Source organism: Canis aureus, chromosome 1, assembly GCF_053574225.1.
Source record: "Canis aureus isolate CA01 chromosome 1, VMU_Caureus_v.1.0, whole genome shotgun sequence".
Lineage (NCBI taxonomy): Eukaryota > Metazoa > Chordata > Mammalia > Carnivora > Canidae > Canis > Canis aureus.
The window spans coordinates 95,592,778-95,609,032 of NC_135611.1; the positions used below are offsets into that span (position 1 = coordinate 95,592,778).

Here is a 16,255-nt window from a genome sequence, read left to right on the forward strand (position 1 = left end):
GAAATAATCAGCATTAATAGACTCTCATTCTTAATTATCAGGAGGAGAAAAAGAACTTCTCTCAGTGTATTAATTAGACGTACTTTAGCATAACTATTATAAGTATTGAGGAAGGTTTCATTTTTTAAGGTGGCTCGGGTAGCAGTACAGAAATGGGAAAGGACGATCGAAGAAGAAAGACAAGGCGGATTTTCACAATAGGTGGGGGCAGGGTTGGGTGACAACTGGGGAGGTCTTCCAAGTGACAGGGCAGACAGGCAGATGACATGAGGACAGAGGAGGACAAATGTGGGAGAGAGACCAAGATCAAGACCAAGAATTGTGGAAAGACAACAAGGACACACCACCACTGGCGGGTGGACTTAGGGTCAGATTCAGCTAGACACTCCCCAAAATGGCCTCATTTATGTCTGTGGGGGCTGCTGGATTTTCACATGCTATCTGCACCGCAAATTTCTGTTTTTCCAGCTCTATCCAGACCCCTGTTCAAACATGTCCACTCTTGTCTCCTCTGTATGCTCAACACCTGCTGTCTTCTTCCCATGCCTCCATTGGTGGGGCTGGAACTCAGAAGGGAGAATAAGAGACAAGGACGAGGAGAGAACTGACTGCTACAGCCTCTTAACTGGAGAAAATGTGCCACGACCTGAGTTCAATTTTCCCTTTTTTCCTATCTCACTTCTCTCTCCCTTTTAATATATCTTTAGATGCAATGACTTCCTCTTGTTCCTTTGATCAAGTAGCGAGGCCTCAACAGATAACTTGTTCTGCTCTCTCATTATTGCCACAGAGACCTCGTTTAGGATATTATTGGCGTGTTTAGGGTGGGTTTGCTATATGTGGAGTTTACAGAAAGCATCTTTCTTGTGAACCACATCGACAACAAAAGCTTCACCAAAACATTTTATGATGTTATGTAATCTGCCCACTCTTGCCCACCACATGACAGCAAAAAAAAAAAAAAAGAAAGAAAAGAAAAAAAGCCCATACACCAAGAAAGTCAATGGCAGTGAGGAAGCATACCACCTTGACGTCTTACTAGCACCTCAGAAGGACTTTATGGGTTTAGTGTCTAGAGCTGAGTAGCTCACAGGATCTTTGTCAAGGCAGTGTACTCATGGAGATGTAGGACTGGTGGAAATAGTGAGGTGAAGATTTTGAAATGAGGCTTCCGAAAGAAGCCCTTTTCTGATAAGAAAGCAGTCTGTGGAACAAGAAAGCTCTGGCCCTAAAGCAAGATTTATTTGTCCAGATAAGCTGCTCAGCAAAATTTTCCTGAAGAAAACTGGAGATTGGTTTGGAATTGTATATCTCTGGGCAGGAACTTTCCTGGCAAATGTAAAGTTATGTTGGCAAAGGGGATCTTAGTTCTCACACAGTTATCTTCTACTGTGTATTTGGGCGTTTCATAGCAGTTGTGACAGGGAGGAAATATATGGGTCCTCATTCCTGTCCACGTAGGTATGTGTCCATTACAAAGGGAGGGCTTACAGCCACAAGAACCCCCTTCTATTAATTAGGTCCTTAGGAAAACTCAACCCATGAAATCACCAAAAAAGGAACTTGATACTTTTTTTCCCCTCAACACTGCATTGGGCCTTATTTCAAAGAGAACAAGGAGGATCCCTAAACACCTACTATTATTATTTTCGTTATTATTCCTCTATAATAAGGAGGCTCTGAGTTGGAACCTTGAACTACATTTAATTCCCTTATCAAAGCTTTCCAGTGTGTATGTGGACAATGAGGGGGCATGGAGAGAGGCATAATGGCAGATACCGAGAACCATCAGCCACAGTGCACTGAGACTGATTACACAAGGTCACCCAAAATTGTCCACTAGCCTCGTGTCAGCAAACTATTTATCCAAATAACCACATGAATCAGCTACCAAGAGAAACAATGTCCCACTTCTTTAGATACTTGTGCAATATCTAAGCCAATTTTTTTAAAGGCTTCAAAATGTTGCTTTTATACTTACATATAAGTGCTCTCTAGGTCCAAGAAATCATTGTGATTGGATAATTAAAATACCAACAAGTCCTTACTTGCAAAGATTCCATTGTGATGGTCTGCATACATACAAATGTAATGACTCAAAGGGGCATCTGTACCCCAATGTTTATAGCAGCAATGTCCACAATAGCCAAACTATGGAAAGGGCCCAGATGTCCATTGACAGATGACTGGATAAAGACGATGTGGTATATATACACAATGGAATACTACTCAGCCATCAGAAAGAATGAAATCTTGCCATTTACAACAATATGGATGGAACTAGAAGGTGGTATGCTAAGCAAAATAAGTTAATCAGAGAAACACAATTACCACATGATTTTATTCATATGTAGAATTTAAGAAACAAAACAGAGGACCACAGGGGAAAGGAGAGAAAATAAAACAAGATGAAATCAGAGAGGAAGACAAACCATAAGAGACTTTTAATCGTAGGGAACAAACTGAGGGTCGCTGGAGGGGAAGGGGCTGGGGTCCAGGGTAACTGGGTGATGGGCATTGAAGAGGGCACGTGATGTCATAAACACTGGGTGTTATATGAGACCAATGAATCACTGACCTCACCTCTGAAACTAATAATATACTCTATGTTAATTAATTGAATGTAAATAAATTTTAAAAAATAAATACACATACACACATATGTAACACATACAAAGAAACCTCTTTCCCAAGCTTAGGGCATACTGTCATGCCAATTCATTCGCTTCCTGGGGAGCTTCCAAATATCAGAATTTGTCTTATGTGTCTTATTAAATTGCATATGGTCTCTTCTTCCCTTCTTTCCCAGTTTTGGCTATCCTTCTTGTGTTCTCATTTACTCATTTACAAGTGAAAATCAGTAGATATGGCAACTTCTGGTTGTAACTATGGTTTCATACTTACTACTTTTGTGGTAAAAAGAAATTTTCACTTCAAACGAAATGACAGTTACCATGCTTTGAACCTTCTAACTTTAGTTTCTGACCTTTGAGTTTCAAAATTCTACAACCAGAAAAGCCTCTGTGTTCAATGCTCATTGAAGTCAGATGAGGATTTGGGGGAAGGTGGGGAGATGTGGCCACTTTGTCTGTCTTTGCTGGGTCTGTGGGGTGGTCAGTCTTCCGTGTGGGTGTGGCCACAACCCCGGCTTCCCTCACTATGGATGAGATGGCAAGAAGGAGCTTCCTCTAGTCCTCTCCACTCTTATATCTTATTTCATTGATAATTTCCCTCCCATAGACCCTCTCTCAATGGCATCACAAACTACCTACTACTCACTCAATTCTTTACTGAATGATTACTTTGTGCAAGGCAGCATAGCATGTTAAACGCTGGGACCACAAGGGCTAGCACAACCAGCCTCCCATCCCTTTTCCCCTTCAAAGGACTCAGCCTAGTGAAGGAGGTGGAGAGGAATCCGACAGCCATTCGAGGACACAGCCACAAACAGGACTCATTGTGAGACAGGAGAAGCACCAAGTATAGTGAGAATTCACAGCAGGAGTGACCTGATGTAGACAGTTTGGAGGGCGGAATGTCAGGAAGGATCCTGATGATGGGGCAGGTGAGAGAGATGCCGAGGAGGAAAAGGACAGAAGTAACCCTCGCCAGGCAGTACCACTGCCAACAAGGTCTAGCAGCTGACAAGATGTCGGGCTGGCTCACCCAACATGACAGCAATCCACAAAGAGTTACATAGTACACAAATAGAGGATGGCTGATGGTTCCCGAAGTGGCCTATCCTTCCTGGTGTTTTTCCTTCTTCCAGCTCCCAGACAGTCTGAACCCATGCTGGTCCCAGTAGCTGCTGCCCTAGTAGCTGCTCCACTCTGCCTTTCTGATCCTGGCAGTGGTCTCCAATGGTCATGTCTGAGGCAGGGGTGCAGCACTGACAATTCTTTGGCCAGGTGGTACCTTCACCGTGTCTCTGACACCCAGAGCTCCAGACAGAAACCATCTTGTCAGACCCAGTGCCTTAGTCAGAGTTCTCCAGAGGAACAAAACCAATAGGATGTGCGTCTATGGAGAGATTTATTATAAGGAATTGGCTCATGTAATCATGGAGGCTAATGAGTCCAAAATCTGCAGTGTTGGCCAATAAGCCTGAGATCCAGGAAAGTCGATGTTCCAGTTCCAATCGAAAGGCCATCTGCTAGAAGCCCAAGAGAGCCAAACATGCAGATAAATCTGAAGGCAGCTGCTGGAGGATTCTCTCTCTTGTTTGGAGAAGCCAGCCTTTTTGTTTTGACTCAGACCTTCAACTGATTGAATTAAACCCAACAACATAGAGAACAATCTGTTTTACCCAAATTTCACCGATTCAAAGTTTGTCTCATTCAAAAACACCCTTCAGGTTGACACATAAAATTAAGCATCACACTCAAGATCGCATTCCAGTCCTCACCCTGGGCTTCCAGCAGAATGGCTTCCTCTTCCTGAATTCCGGTGGCCACAGCCCTGTGCTTGTGGATGAGCAGGCCCTGCAGAGGAAGCAGAAGTTGCCAGGGAGCAGAGAGATTATACCATCACACAGGCATGTCCTCCTCCCCTACCCCAGAGCTTGGTTGGGCTTGAGGGATTCACCACGACGGCATCTCTCAGATGGATCCATTTTTCTTCCAGTGCAGTAATCCTCAAGCACCCCATGACCCCTTACCAGTGGGATGCCATTCTGCTTTAGAGGCTGGATGATCGTCACTGCTGTTTTCCATTTTTTCCACATTGGAAGACTTTGCAGAAGAGACACAGATTTGTTAGAACCAACCCTGGACAAAGTGTCATGCTTCCAATGTTTCCTGCACCCCAGAAAAATATAGAGGAAAATACCAGAGGAATGTACTCTATGTCTTTAATTACAAGAAGCTATCAATTTGAAGACAATCGATTTCATAACAGGGTTGAGGGAGAGGAAAGAAGCATTAGAGTATACCCCTTAATGTTAACACTCACAATGACTTGAGGAAATAATGTAAGACACATGTCTCGCCGTTGAAGAAATATGGTAATAGGCTCAACATACCAAACAGTAATTGGACATTTTAGTAGCTCCATAATCAGAGTAGGCTCTGTATTTTTAGAAGGACATTGGTGATAACAGGTAGCTCCAGAGAAAAGTAAACAGGAGAGAGAGGAGTCTGAAATCCATGTCCTCTGATCAGGATGATGAAGTAGAAATAGGAGACCTGGGTATCTTATGGGAGAGAAACCAACATTGCTCAGAGACACTGGTCCAGAACAAAGGGCCAGTGTTGCAAAGAGTGGGCTTTGACTCTTCCATGCACACAGGCTCCCATGAGTCCCTCTCTGCAGGTCAGAGTGACTGCTGGGGGAACACTGTGCACAGGATCGTCTAATGCAGGGGGAAGTAGATGGAGATGCAGGAGAGAGGAAGCATGGCTGGAGGCGACTTCAGCAAAAGCTCATCTGACAACCTAATTTGATAGCTGAAGTACCTGAAGCCCAGGAACAGATGAACCACATAGCTGACAGGTGGCTGGACTCCTCTGAAACCCCCCGAAACCCATGATGGGACTCTTGTGTCTGCGGAAGCTAGTGTTCCCAAGGGTCACCAGCCTCATCCTGGGAGCCCTAATTTCCAGACACAACTTTGTTTTCTCTCAAACATGTGGTTTTTAGGAAGCTTTTTTTTTTTTTGCTCCATAAATGTCTCTGCTGATGCACAATGTCATTCCTCACTCCTTGTGGGGGCACAGCGCTCTTATGCTTGTGGGCTCCAGCAAATCCCGTAATCCACAGAAATCATGTTCATTCACACATGTTCATTCCTCCAGGAGTTTAACCATTTTCTAGGGGATTTCCCACAAAAGAGTCCATTCCTTGGAGTGCTTAATTCAAAATGGTAAAGACAGTTGTTTTCTAGTCCAATCTTCTCATCAATCCCCTGGAAAGCAGATTCACCTATTCCTTTTCATCTGTGGAGGTCAGCTCTGAAAGAACTTCTTCCAAACTGATTATTTCCAGAAGACCTTCATTTCTTTGACAACCAATGAGAGCCACCAGAACATAGCTAAGGTCTTGTCTCATGAATGATGTCCACCCAGAAGCTATTTTACAGCTGGCACAGTGAGAACACTGGAGTGTAGGTCATCTCGTCACAGACCAGAGTGTGATGTCAACACCAAGTGACCAGGGAGCTAAAGAATATAAGTTTCAGTTGATGCAAGCACCCCATTAACAGCCAGAACAGAACATGAACACAGTGAGTTTAATGAAGCCAAAATTCAAGTATTCTATAGAAGGAAGAAAATGTGCCTAAAAGAGTAACTATGCTTTATCATAAAATCCTCCATTCTTTATCCTCCTTAAAATGTATAGACAGAAAAAAGTTAAAAATTATTATTTTAGAAATGAAACCCCCCCCCAAAAAACCACCATAAGGTAAGATTTTTCCTTGAATTAAATTTTAAGGGAAGGATTTGCATAGAGGGGGTATTCAGCTCTCTCCCCTCTCCCCATGCTCTAACATGTCAGCTTCTGCTAGGTGCCCAGCGTCTGAATCTACACAAGAGTCATTACCAGTTGAAAGGAGAGGAGGGGGGCACCTGGGTGGCTCAGTCAGTGAAGCATCTGCCCAGGGTCCTGGAATTGAGTCCTGCATCAGGCTCCCTGCTCAGCAGGGACCTGCTTCTCCCTCTACCTCTGCTGCTCCCCCTACTTGTGTGCATACTCTCTTTCCTTGTCAGATAAATAAATTTAAAATCTTTAAAAAAAAAAAAAAAAGGAAAGAGCGAGAGGAGGGATGGTTAGGTATCAAAGAGATGCTTTTAGAAAATACTTCATACAGATTTCTCTATAATGAATTAATGAACAATTACAAAACATCCAGCTTCCTGCTTGTGCATCATCCCATCTTTCAATTCCCATGTCCACTTCTCATTCTCCTCTTGACTGCTCTCCCCCTTCTTCCTCCCACTAGACATCATTGCAGATGAGTTTCCCAGAACACACTAGGTCACTCCTAAGCTTGGAATCTCCCAAGGTCACTCTACCTGGAGCCCAGGCTCCAACTTTCAGGTCTTACTGTCCCTGCCCAGCCCTTTATCCAAGCTTCTCTTCTCCAGGTTGGCCAACTGAATCATCCCTAAGAACCTCCACACACACCTCATGGTGCCTGCTCTGCCCTTTGGTGTGTGGCATTCTCTCTCTCCCTTGAATGTGACAGTCCCATCCAAGGTCAACAAATGCTTCTTCCTTCAGTAAACTTTCCTCTATCACTCCAGCTGAAAATACAATTCCTTCTTTGCATTTCCTTGGTGTATGTGTTTCCTATTTGCTGCTGTCACAAATTATTACAAACACTGGATTAAAACAATACAAAATGAATCTCTTTGGTCAGAAATCCAAATAGGTCTTACTAGACTACAATCAAAATGTTGGCAGGGCCATGTTCATTCTAGAGGCTCTAGAGAAAAGCCTGTTTCCTTGCCTCTTATAACTCATATAGAGTGTTTGCCTGTCTTGGCTTGTGGCCTGCCTCCAAAGACACAGCACAGTATCTCTCTGACTCTGATACTTGACCATCCTTCCTCTCCTTTTCACTCATAATGGCCTTTGTGATTATATTGGGCCCACCCAAACAGTCTAGTATAATCATCTCCTCTAAAAATTCTTAACCAAAGCTGCAATCCCATTGCTACATATGATAACAAATCTACAGGTTCCAATGATCAGCATGTGAATATCTTTGAGGGTGTTGCCATTTGACATCATAGTAATACCACACTCATGGCTCATAGGACATTCCACCTACTATTTACAATTACTTTGGTGTTTGTTTTATCTAGCCTACCCATTTTTGTAGGATAAGGACAAAAAATTAGCCTGTACTTATCTTTGTGCTCATGGCAAAGTGTGCAGAATAAAAACCATGCCCAGAAGACAGAGAAGCTTATGGCCAAGGGAAAAGTTCTCAGAGGTGAGTTCGAAAATAATGAGTAAACACAAGACATGTAAACCTCATGCAAGCAATGCTTCATCATCAGCTGCAATTTTTAACTCCTGCCACCAAAAACCAACACACCTGAAGTGTAGTGGTCTTCCCAAGAACTAAATAGCAGCACAAAAGCACATCATCACTTTGTAGGTTTGTCCTCTTCATTAAATTATAAGGAACACAAAACACATTTTTTCCATGTTATAAAAAACTATTCACTGTATATACACCGATTATTCTGCACCCTTCAGAATGTGATTAAATAGAAGAAAAAGAAGTGCTTCCTCCCAAAATTTGGAAATAATACCTTTTTTTGAAATTCAAGAAGTTTCCCTCTCTACATTTGATGGGGGCCCAATTGCTTGGGTTGATTAAATAGCTCTTCATTATCTAAATATTTTGTTCCTGGGCAGCCCGGGTGGCTCAGCGGCTCAGTGCCTGCCTTTGGCCCAGGGCACAATCCTGGAGTCCCGGGATCGAGTCCTGTGTCAGGCTCCCTGCATGGAGCCTGCTTCTCCCTCTACCTGTGTCTCTGCCTCTCTCTCTCTCTCTCTCTTTCCATCTCTCTCTCTCTCTCTCTGTGTGTGTGTGTGTCTCTCATGAATAAATAAATAAAATCTTTAGTAAATAAATATTTTGTTCCTTTTTTATCACTGTTTTTCATTTATAATAAAGATCTTCCTCTGAGAGTGTGTTTGACTGAGTCTAAGTTATCAAGTGTCCTATGTTAGAACTTAACACTCAGTTACATGTTTGCATATGATTTCTTAATTCTTTTTATCATGGAGAGTAGCTAAGCATCTTTGATAAGCTATATTTTTTTTAGAGAGGAGGGAAGGAGAAGGAGGGGTAGAGGGAGAAGGAGAGAGAGAATCTAAAGCAGACTCCATGCTGAGCATGGAGCCCAATGCAGGGTTCAGTCTGACCACCCTGAGATCATGACCTGAGCCGAAATCAAGAGTCAGACATTCAACTAACTGAGCCCCCCAGGCGCCTGAAGAAGTTATCCTTTTAATACCCTCCCTATGCTGTCTCCAAAGCTGCTTGTTATACTGTTTTACTGCACTTCTGTTCTCTGCTACATTCATGTTTATAGTATTTCGTGCACAATTGCTGTTGCATTAAACGGCACCCTAGTGGCTCCTAAATTCAAACAGGCCTTTGCACTTTTCTTGCTTAGAACCAGAGAATAGTTCTTTACTAGAGGAATAGAAAACATCCTTTTTTGTATGAGTTGTTTTCCTTCAGGCTATCAGGTCTTCACTGAGCTTTATAAAAGCCTCTATTAATTTACCTCCCAAAAATGGTTAATTCATCGAATTTTAAGTATATTCTGCAGAAATGAAAATTATCAGGAAAGTCAAATGATCCATGTTTTAAAAGGTAACCATAGAAATTAGCTTGACTGGCACCAGTATATACCTACAGAAAGATGGCAACCTGCCATCAGCTCTGCCAGAAAGGTCTGTCTACCTCAAAGACATTTTTTTCTGCACAATCTGTTAGTTTCCATAGTTCTCAGCCAGAGACCCTGTCTTTATTTTTCTTTTTAAAGACCCTGTCTTAAATGCCATCTTTTTGTTCTGAACCAAAAGGAAGAGCTTTTAAAAGCAGGAAATAAAGTTTTATGTCCAAATTCTACCATATATACTTAAAATATCTATACTTTATTTAACATCATAAAAGTTAACCACCAGAATAACCAAGCATATGTTTACTGAGCCTTAAAATTATTAGAATAAATTACAAAAACAAAGAAGAGAGAACAACATGGAAATATACAGGAAACAAAGAAAGACTTTCAACAGATCACAGGGATGCAAATAAATATATCTGTTATATTAGTAGACGAAAACAGGATAAATTCGCCTCTTATGAGAAAACTTCCTCACAAGAGATCACAAAGCAAAACCCAGCGATGCCTGAATGAAACTCTAAAGACTATATGAGTTGGAGGAGGTCAAAGATGAAAGGACGGAAGCTGGTATAACCAGTGGAGGGGAAATGGAGACAAGTAGAAAACAAATACAGAACCAAATGAAAACGATAACAAAGATAAAACAAAGTACATTTATATTCAGGATAAAACCCAGTCACAAGATGAAGAGCATTTCATAAAGGTAACCGTCACCCAGGAGATGGGCTGCTGGATATGAGGAGGTGGAGTGTCCCCAATTGTCCCTTTATGGGGCATCTGTAGAAACCTCATACCCAAGGCTCTTGCTGGAATATTCCAGCTTTCTGGTCTTTTCTGGCTATTGTGGTGAGAGTGTGAGGAGATATCAGTCCACGATGCCTTGGTTACCAGGATCTTGCACTAAGGACCTGTGGCATCTAAGATTGATTCAGGAAATACTAACAAGCATCCCTGTGCTAATATTTGATGCTGTGTCTTACTTCCTGATGCTCACCTTCCATGTCTTCAGAGGGGCTTGGGCCCCACATCCAGCTCCACTGCATAAACCACAAATAGTCTAGACAAGAAACAGATCTGGAAGAAATGATCCCATTCCTCCGGGTGTCCTGTATTGTATGCTTGTTGACGCCAGCCTGTGAATGCCTGGAGCTGTGGCAGCTATGCTGGGACCATGAGGAGGGTTAGTCTGGGCAGGACACACTGAGGATGGGAGAGCAGAAAAATGGAAGCAAGCTGATCCTTGATGACATTGCTGAGCCACTGAATGAACCAAGTCTGGAGCTGTGCAACTCTGGACTTCTTGCTATGTGATCTCAAGTTCCCTATTGTTTAATGTTATTTCTAACTGGGTTCTCTCTTTCTTACAGCTAAAAACAGTAAAACTCATAGAGAGGCCTGGGAAGGTTCGTCCTCCACAGCATTCCACACAGTGGATCACTAGTCAATTGATTAAGGAGACAATTTAAAGAGCACACATCCAGTTGTTATCTACCAAATGGATTTTTTTATTAAAAAAAAAAAAAAGTCCCTTCATAAAGGGTTGCCTTCTTCCAGTATCTCTGGCAGGGTAGCCATCTCCCAACTGGTACTTTCTATGTCAGCCTGTTCTTATTTCACATCTGTCTGTTTACGTGTCACATTTTTACAATTTTAATGGATGTAATTGTAAATTTTATTTACAATTGTAAATAAATATTGTATTTAGATAAATTTTATTTATCTTCTTGAGGCTCCTATACCTTCTAACGCTAAAATCTTTGTCAAACTCTTCTGTAAATTCAACTCCCTGTGCCCTCAGCTAATTCCCTGATATTAATTTTGCTGTGTATTTTTAGCATGAGATTTCTTTATGAGTTTAGTAAATTTAACTCATAGGCTCCTATGAGCAGATGGATCTTCCACCTGTAAACTGTGTGTAGTATGTGTGTGGTGTGTGGTGTGTGTGTGCTGATACAGTGTGTCTGTGTGCAGTATGATACGATGATAATGGTGTGTATATGAGTTTGTGTGTTGTGGTGTGTGTGTCATGTGGTGATAGTGTGTGTGTATGCGGTGGCAATATGAGGTATGTGTGTGTATATGTGTGTGATGTGGTGATATGGCATGTGTGTGTGGCGTGTATGGTGTAGTATGTATGCACATGTGCACACATATGCATACATATGCTGGGTTTTGGGGGGGGTCTGTTACCCCCCGACTCCCAGCCACAAAGGTCAGAACCAGGTGTTGCAGTGGCTCAGAGCACCTGCCCCTGGTGAGGCTGGGGACATACAGACCAGCATGGGCTTGCTTCAGCTCTGGTCATGAGCCCGTCTTTGCATCCCTCCCTGCTGCTCACATCTGTTGTTCCATGCGAGTCCTAGGCCCAAACGTCATTGCCAGCTGGCCCCTCTGCCTCACTTCAGGGGTGAAAAGTCTTACCTTAAGCCCTGGTATCAAGTGCAGACCCCTGTCCCATACAACACATGGTCCCTGTTGCCTGCGTGGGTAAACTGATGAACACAATCTGGCAGCACTGGCTTCATGACTTCAGTTTCTCTCTCTGCCTTTCCTGCCTCCCTGTCCCTGGCACTGTGGATTTTGTTCAAGAGCAAGCCCATTTATCTTTGCTTTACTCTCATGTGCTTTATCCAACAGAGTTGCATATTTGGAGCAGAGAGGATTCATCTGCGTGTTAATCTACTGATTCATTTTTATTGGAATTCCCTTGAAACTTTCTAAAAAATATATGATTACAGTTATTACCTTCCTTAAAAGTTCTCAAGGAGTTGTTTTGAATATAAAAACAACACTTCATATAACGATATAAAAGGGCTTCTCTGTTTTTATTTTGCAAGAACCTCCCTTGAACCTTTTCTGTCGTTCATGTTTTAGAAAAATCCTTAAGACAGTATCTTTGAGTATACATAACACACGGCTAGACACAAGAACACATCTAGAGCCATTCCTGGCATGTGATGGCCACTCAGTAGACATTAGTGGCTATTGCTGTTTTTGTATTTAGCCAAATGTTACTATACAGGTTATCTCCATTTTAAAAAAAAAAATGAGATTTGAATTCATGTCACTTCTTTTCTTTTTTTTTTTTCCCTCACTAGGTATTAGGATATTCTAAATCTGTCTTAGCCCTGAGGGTCATAAAATAAACAGATTGCAGGCACATTTTCAGACCCACTGTTCAAAATTCTTATGTATTCACCCCAATACCATTCCTGGCAGACACGACTAATTGATCGCCGCATATTTCTCCTCTGAGTGAAGATGAGGCTCCAGGCAGCCACAATCAACCCATCAGATTTCATAAAAGGAATGAGGACAATTTTCCATCCCTGCCCAAAATACATGGCCATGGGGTGACTACCTAAGGGAAGCAAATGGCTTCTTTTCCAGAGTCTCTCATTTTCAGAAAGTTTAAACCTGTGGCGTAGTTTAAAAAGAACAAAATCTGAAATAATGGATTTTTCCCAATGAAATGAAAAGTTACAGTTCAATCATGAATTCTTCCTTTGAGAAAATGCTGTCTAATTTGCTGTCTAAAATTACTGATTATTTTAAACAATTTGAAGTGAAGTAATCGGTTCCATTGTCTCCCAAATAATTGTCGAGTGGGAAGCACTGCTTAGAAGGAAAAATTATCCAGGTTACTTGGTAAGGATAGATCATGACAAATCGGTACGACCAAAGACGACATGCAGGTCAGGAGGATGCTGTAGAAAATCAGAATTACAAGGAAGAAGCTTCTGCCCAAGGACAGAATTTTTTTGTTTTGGTGGCCAAAAAGTTAGGACCTAGGACTTCCACCCCTGACCTGCACGTGTCCTGGAATCATTGAAAGACATTTCCTGTCTCTACTAACCCACTCTGATAATATTTTGATGCTTTAACCAAATGCATTCTCTTTTTAGGTTTGCCACTCGGCAGTAACAGAAATAGGAGAAACATGGAGTAGTAGATACAGCTATTATCACTCCCAAGCTAAGAAATTATTTGTACCATAAACACGAAATCATGTTGTTTACAGAAAAACAAAACAGCCAGAAAGGACTCCAGAAATTTAAAGCAGCAATAGATGCTCCTGGAGCTTAGGTAAGAGAGTGTTCATGGAGGAGACAGAATTTGAGCTCAACATCATGGCATCACTGTTGCTGTGAAGACACGCTGCCAGACAGAGGTGTTCCCTGAAGGAGGCCACAGCTCACATGTCCAAGCCTCTCCCAGCACAACGGAAGTGCCCCGGGGTGGTCTCCAGGCCATCCACTCAACAGCTGTGGCCACCAATACAGTCTGCGCAGGTGGAGGCTATTTCTCAACCGTGGCATTTTGCCTAGTTCCCTACGACTCAGATTTTTGTAACTTTTATGTCGCGTCCCTGTTCTTGGTTGGCATTGCCCTTCCACAGGCTTCTAAGCCCTGGCTTCAATTAATTTTGCTGGATGTTTCCAGGAGAGCCAAATCAAGGAGAAAATAAGGATGCTGATCATCCGGTGGGAGGAAAAGGAGGAAGGAAACTGAAAAGAGAGGTGGAATGTCGCTGGACACGAGGCCTCTACACTTCACCTCCTGTCCAGAGACCCTCTGTTGACTCTGACCATTACATTTTACTCTTACTATCATTAACACTTTCTTCATGAATTATGGAGCAGGAAGGAGCATGGCTTCTAAAACTTCTTAGAATATAGCTGTGCTATCCATCGTATTTTGATTTTTATTACTGTTTCAGATCTTTTAGTGACTCCTTCTTGTCCACATTTCTTAAAATGTCATCAAAATCTCGAAATCAGTCGGAGAAGGACAAACATTATATGTTCTCATTCATTTGGGGAATATAAATAACAGTGAAAGGGAATATAAGGGAAAGGAGAAGAAATGTGTGGGAAATATCAGAAAGGGAGACAGAACGTAAAGACTCCTAACTCTGGGAAACGAACTAGGGGTGGTAGAAGGGGAGGAGGGCGGGGGGTGGGAGTGAATGGGTGACGGGCACTGGGGGTTATTCTGTATGTTAGTAAATTGAACACCAATAAAAAATAAATAAAAAAAAAATCTTGAAATCAGGCCCCTGTCTCTCTGGACCCCTTGCCAACCATTGTTCCCATAAATCCTACACATGATCCCAGGAAGTGTCTCCGGACAGACTAATTGCCCAGTGTCCTGCTTTGCTTGCTCACTCACTTCTCTGTGACTTGTGCCTTTTTTCCCAAAATGCCCCTTCTCCACCTCGGCTCTCCCACTGCATCTCTCATGACCACGTTCAAATGTGCCCCTCCAGGTGCCCTCTCCAGCTCCTTTTGGGGCAAGTGGCCTACTCTAGGACCCTTAGAGCATCACGGGCAACTCTGTGACAGCCCTTGGCACATGGTCTGTTCCTGACACCCACCCTCTGTTATCACCTCTCATCCCTCAGCACCTGACATGGGTCAGGCAAGAGGAGACACTCATTAAATGCACGAAATGAAGTAATAAGAAACGGAACAGGCACAAATGATATCATGGCTCACTCCTAAGATTGTACACTTGTGCTCAATCCAAATATCTCTTTCCCATCTCTTCTATCACAGTGAAGAGGTAAACTCGCTGCTTTTTGCATCTTGGTGTGGCTCTGAATTTCATCAAAAGGCCTGAGCAGTGCTTCTGGTCCTCCGCCCAGGGCAGCACTACTGTGTCTGTCACTTACTAGTACCTCTCTGATGGTCCTGAGAGTCAGCCTTTACAGCACAACCTGAGCTGGAACTTTGCAAGAACATCGTAAAAACTGTTTTACAAAGGGGGGAGTATAAATCTTAAAATGAGTTTGATTTTTTTAGAAGGATGTAGTACGCACGACAGAGTCACCTCACAACCAGCATATGTTCATGAACACGTGGAGAGTCAGTGAGCTGAAGGCATGAAATCATGATAACCTGTTCCAACCCCAAATGTCCAAAATGAAATGAACATGAATTTCATGATGTTAACTATGATTTCAGCATGTTTGAATATGCTCAAACTTTATACAAAGAAACAGCAGTCCTTTGTCATTCTAGAGAGGATTCACTCAACCTCAGAGGATTGTGTACCCCTGTGTTTCTGTTTTTGTTTTGCTAGTGGTGAAAATACTATTAAAATAAAATACCCAAATTCTTAAAAACTTAGAGAAAAACAAATCCAGTCACCATGATTGCCTGGTTCTACGTCTTTAAAAATATGTGTATATGGGTTTGCTTTAGGATGAAAAGAAGGCAAAAACATAGAATGTGTAAACAATACACGTGAGAATACACTCCACGGATAAGTAGTCCCTGTTTCGGGGCTGAGGGTTCACTCAAATGGCATTAATTCACTTAGGAATTCAATAAATGGGGGATCCCTGGGTGACTCAGTGGTTTAGCGCCAGTCTTTGGCCCAGGGCATGATCCTGGACTCCCGGGATCGAGTCCCATATCAGGCTCCCTGCATGGAGCCTGCTTCTCCCTCTGCCTATGTCTCTGCCTCTCTCTCTCTCTCTCTCTCTCTCTCTCTCTCTCAGTCTCTCATGAATAAATAAATAAAATCTTTAAAAAAAAAGGAATTCAATAAATGTCACAGGCCAACTGTATGTACAACTAGCAAGTACCACACACAATTTCAGTGGCTCAAACAAGGCATTATCTCAGTTTCGTAGGTCAGGTGTTGAGGAGGGCTTGACGGGGCTCCGCTCTGGGTCTTAGGGGCTGAAATCAGGTGTTGGTAGGAAAGTACTTACTCAGAGATTCTGGGAAATGAGGACCTTCTGAGCTTATTCAGATCATTGGTAGAATCTAGTTCCTGTGGTTACAGGCCTGAGGACCCTGGTACCTGACTGGGTGTCCCCTAGAGCTCACACTGTGCTCTCTAGAAGCCACCCATACTCGCTGTCACCGGGCATC

At 42.6% G+C, this 16,255-nt stretch overlaps 1 long non-coding RNA gene across 2 annotated transcripts in view; it reads right to left on the bottom strand.

Moving 5' to 3' along the window:
- Positions 1-963: 963 nt before the first annotated feature.
- Positions 964-16,255, bottom strand: part of LOC144320859 (uncharacterized) — a 43,475-nt gene continuing 28,183 nt past the window's right edge. The window contains exons 5-6 of one of the 2 annotated variants that reach the window (XR_013386498.1): positions 4,406-4,481; positions 964-4,262 (exon numbers count right to left, since the gene is read on the bottom strand). This is a non-coding gene — a long non-coding RNA (uncharacterized LOC144320859). The other variant, XR_013386505.1, reaches the window with a different exon arrangement.